The sequence below is a fragment of the Choristoneura fumiferana genome, chromosome 20, assembly GCF_025370935.1.
Source record: "Choristoneura fumiferana chromosome 20, NRCan_CFum_1, whole genome shotgun sequence".
Lineage (NCBI taxonomy): Eukaryota > Metazoa > Arthropoda > Insecta > Lepidoptera > Tortricidae > Choristoneura > Choristoneura fumiferana.
The window spans coordinates 3,566,736-3,572,129 of record NC_133491.1 but is presented as its reverse complement, the minus strand read 5'-3'; positions in this window follow the sequence as shown (position 1 = coordinate 3,572,129).

Below are 5,394 nucleotides of genomic sequence, written 5' to 3'. Positions count from 1 at the left end.
ATTGAGGTTCATATTTATTTTTGCTGCATCGAGTGCACACTGTCGGTTTCCGGCATGGAGGGTATGACAACCGGAATATACCTATGTATACTGGCATGAAAGGCATTCTATACTACCTAAAAAAAAAATAGGGGCCCCGTAAGTTTCATTGGTAAAATGAAAATACTAATAAATATAAATATTTTTTTATAACGCTCCGCTTGACTTGTCCTTTAAGTTTAGAGCACGCTTTTACCTACATTTAGGCCACATAGAGCAACATACGAAATGTTTTAGAAAAACGGTACCCTCCCCTTTATATTTCATAAGTCATGCCGTCGGCCTAATTCGTTAACCTGCTAAGTCCACTTTTGGGCGAAAATTACTTTTCATACTTGTCAAAAAGTGCACACCGTTCTCTACCGTTTGGTAAAGGAATAACGGCTATATCAGCATGAAGTAAATGCTTTCTGACCTCCACACAGAAAATCTGATAAGTCCAGTTCGGGTTTTAGTTTCGCACTGACAGTTATTCGCGTCTTGTGCGTCATGAGATGTTTTACTGAAAATTCGGTTTATTTGAGAAAATTATCAACAGAGTAAATTTATTGTGTTATTTCTCATAGTTCTATATGCGCAAAATGCATCTTTCGTTCCCTGTGAATTATATGACTTGTTTGTTTAGTTCACTACTAATTTAGTTGAGTAGTTTAACAGATCCATCTACTAATCCTACTGCAAATTATATGAAGGGTCCACGGAAAGAACATGCCTAGTCACCTTTTTTTTTAAATTGCGATTTTAACTTCAATATGTAGAGCTCCCAAAGTAATGTGACTTACCATTGAATTAAATAATCTGAAAACAATATAAAATATATATTTTTAACTTTTGAATAAATGGTAACCATAGTAATTGTTCGTGATGACTAACTTTCAAACCGCTATAACTCAAAAAGTTGCTTTGGTGACTAGACACGTTCTTTCCGTGGACCCTTCATATAGGGTTTAACGTATCAATCTTAAGAGTTCCTTACGCGGGACGTTATTACTTATTTATGATGAATTCAGTCAATCTTATCATTGAATTAAGATCAAAATTATTCTCAAACGATGCGTTATGACTTTTTAGGGTTCCCTACTACTACTATCGTCAAGTCCGTCTGTCTGTCTGTCTGTCTGTCCGTCCGTCCGTATGTCACAGGCATTTTATTTTACTCGAAAACTACAAGATGTATATCAATGAAAGTTGGAGTACAGATGTCTTGTCAAAGCCGCTATTTAGTTTTGTAGTTAAATTACAAAAATAAATATTCATACTCCATACAGGTAACAGAAATTGAAAAAAATATAAAAAACATTTTTAACTCGCAGCAACGTGTGGCACATAGTTCGACAGCTCTTTTGAAAAGATAGTAAGGTTCTCAAAAACTTTTTTGATTAAGTGAAGATTTCCGGAAATAATCGCTCCCAAAGTAGCAAAAATTGTGCCCCCCCCCCCTCTATCTTGTAAACCGTTTGTCCAAAAAATATGGAAAGGTTACGCTTAATAAATACTTTCATCGAAAATTAGTTTCAACATGATCGGATATACAGTTTTTGAGTTATTGCCGAAAAACTGTGCTTCTCAACAAAAGGACGTAAGTGCCGTGAAGATACGCTCTTTTTCTGGTAAGTAATAGATTTTAAGACTGTAGTAAGTGTTTTAATTGTGTTATAACGCACATAATATTACTTGATTTTTTTCGTAATGGCTACGTAACCCTATCTTGGGCGTGCCCGACACGCTCTTGGCCAGTTTTTTTTTAAATTTAAAATAGAAGGCATCGCATCATTCTCAAAGTGAGTAAACGAACCGATCTACTGAAGTATTGAAATATTATGAATTTGAACTAAACATGTGAACGATATAGAGTAACAGCCTTATTCATAAAAAATCCTTAATTGAGGTTTGATCGGTCTGTTACTTAGCAGACTGATTAAGCTTGTTAGACGGTTGTCAAGAAGTGTGATTCATAAACGCTTGCTAGCAGTCTGCTAGTTGTTGAGCTGCTGATAGACGGATTAGACGCGTTATGTTGGCCACCTTGACAAATCAAAGACAAAAAATGGCCTAATCGATAATTTAAAAAAAAAATTGACAGCAGTGACAGCAAATTACCAGGAAAAAAAATAAAAAGCGAGATGTTTGTTTTCCCGCCATTTCCGATCCGCATGTTTATGTTGTGCAAAAAGCCATAATTATGTTAATCATCCTTATTTTTTTTTCATATTTATTGTTGCTAATTTAGAGGATTTTTAAATACAAATTCCTGAAAATAATTTTTCCTGTTTTTTTTTTTAATCTGCGTAGCCCTGCCTTCACTATAAATATCTTCGGTACCTATGGTTTTTTGCTCTAGTCAAAGTCAGCTGTTCAAACTTGTGGCGGCCATTTTGTGACTTAGCAGAGAGATAAAGGAGGGTCTACGGTCCTCTAACTTTAGCAGAGCCTTGATCGACTGATTAGCGCTAACAGACGTTTATGAATCATGTTTTTTAGCATCGGGCCTTCAAGGAGCCTTCAAGGAGGCTCTAACTTTTTATGAATAAGGCTGTAAGCATTCGGGAACTACTAATGTCTATATTATAACTAAAAGTAGATATCCTAGTAGGTACAGTAAATGTGTGCTTTTTTGGCATACCTATAAGTAACAAATGCCGGTAATGTGTTTATACTACACTGCTGTTTTCGATTGTTATATGATTGGGTACTTATTAGGCGTATAAATACTTGTACATATTAGCGGGTGTTACGTTATGTAAAATTATACGGGTTTTAGTGTCAGGGCTAATGTGTTATAGGTGCTAGTTATGATACATCGTAAAAAAAAGGATAATGCTGCGTCTCCACCAGAGATGCACGAGGATGCGTTGCGAGGAATGTGTTCATCATGAACAGACAGGAATCCACGGGGCAAAGTTTTGTGACAGGTAGTGAGATCCTATATCGATAATCTCGATTATCGATGCTTGTTCCATATACAAGTACTAGTGATCACTCCAAGTTTTGTTTGTAAAAATATGTTTTTATCAAAAGTGTAAAAATTTAACAAAATAATAACGTTTGGCGTAGCTTATGGGCACGCCTAGAAAGTTAATAAAACGGCAGATGATGTTTATAAGGCCTGTATTAATATCTCGTCTTTCTAACCACAATCATAATCATCCTTCTAACATCATGGCGCGGAAAGTGTGACAGCTGTCACTGTCACCTAGAAAAGTCAAGAGGGCGCCGTCGTCCAGTGTTACTACTGGTTAGACGGCGGCCACACCACCCCCCCGCGAAGAACGATGCGCACACCAGATACATGATTAGAGCTTACACCAGTTATAGTATAACTTTTATACAGATTATAGGTAATATAGATTAGAACTTGTACGGATTAGTACTAATACAGGATAGAACTATAACTACGTATTAGAGCATTTTCATATCTCTACAAGTTATGACAAAACAAACAAAAAAAATTTTTTTTTAAACAAAAATTAAAAATAACAGAAATCCTTAACTTTGCTAAATTTAATGGTCCGGCCAGATCTACTTGTAGTCGGCCGGATCTTTTGAGGGGCAGTATCTGTGGGTACATTCGTAGATGGCCGTGGCTGAGATTGGTTTTCCGGCACAATTTTCGATGATTCTGACGTAGAGATAGGTCGTTCAGGCTTTTCCTGTTCGATGAATGCTGGTTTAACACGGTTAATGCTTACTGTCACCCGTTTGCCCTTTATGTCCAGAGTTAAGGTCTTCATGTCATCAGAACGTTTCAATACAGCGAACGGTCCGGTATAAGGAGGTTGCAGTGGGCGCCTAACGGTGTCGTCGCGAAGGAATACGTGAGACGCCGCGGCCAACTCCTTCGAGACAAACACCGTTGGTTTACAATGCCGGGACGCTGGTGTTGGTTGCAAAAATGACATTCTACGTCGCAGTCGGCTCACAAAATCAGCTGCATTTTCTAATTTGTCTACGCCATCTGGAACAGGGGCCAGCATCTCGCCGGGCAAACGAAGGGTTTCCCCATACAGCATTTCTGCGGCTGTGGACTTGAGGTCTTCTTTAAGGGCCGTTCGCATGCCTAGCAGGACGAAAGGTAGAGCATGTGTCCATGAATCGGTATGGCACATCAAAGCTGCTTTTAATTGGCGGTGGACGCGCTCTATCATACCATTGGCGCAAGGGTGGTATGCCGTAGTCCTGATGCGTTTTGTGGCAAAAGTTTGCATAAGGCGACGAAACAGATCAGACTCAAATTGAGTACCCTGGTCTGTTGTGATGACCGACGGCACGCCAAAACGGGATACCCATTCACGAATGAAGGTATCTGCTACTTCTTCGGCGGTTATAGAATGCATAGGCCACACTTCTGGCCATCTCGATACCCTGTCAACAGCTGTTAAACAATACCGGAAATCTTTGTCTACGGGTAGGGGACCCACGATGTCAATGTGAATGTGCATAAAACGACCTGATGGCTGTTGAATGCTGCTAAGAGGGGTCGAGATGTGTCGTGTGACTTTGCTGCGTTGGCAAGCTTCGCACGCCTGAGCCCACCGCCTTGAGTCGTTCCTTATTGACGGCCAAACATAGCGGGTTGTTAGTAGGTAAACGGTAGCTCTTACACCAGGATGACTGAGATTATGCAACTTGTCAAACGCTGCACGGCGAAACGGAGGGGTCAAATAGGGCCGTGGTTTGCCCGTTGACACATCGCAGTGGATAAAAATGTCAGTCCCTGGAATATTTAGTTTGGTTAACTTCAACCCTGAGTCACTCCGGTAAAGATCTGCCAATTCGGGATCCGTCTCCTGTGACTTGGAAAGGGCCTCATAATTTTCATCAACAGTTATAGCCTCGATCCGAGACATCGCGTCCGCGACGACGTTGTCATCTCCCTTGATGTAACGGATGTCGGTCGTGAATTGCCCAATAAAGGATAACTGGTTCAGCTGCGTTGGTGGAAGTTTCTCTCTGCGCTGTAAGAAAGCGTACAACAATGGTTTGTGATCAGTGTAGATGGCCGCGTGCTGTACTTCAAGTATGTGGCGAAAGTGTTGTACGCTTTCGTACACCGCCAATAATTCTCGATAATACGCAGGCCACTGTGCTTGCTTTGGAGTAAGCTTTTTACTGAAGAAAGCAAGAGGCCGCCAAAAACCATTAATGTAATGCTGTAAGCAAGAGCCAACGTGGGCGCTAGAGGCGTCTGTAAACAGTCCAAGGGGCGCGTCATTTACAGGATGCTGCAACAAAACTGCGTTAGACAAACTGGCTTTACACGCTTCAAAATGCTTTATTAGCTCAGGTGACCATATAAATGGCTTAGCACCTTTGCCATTAGTGGCTACTACAGCCTCTATCAGGGGAGCTTGGAAC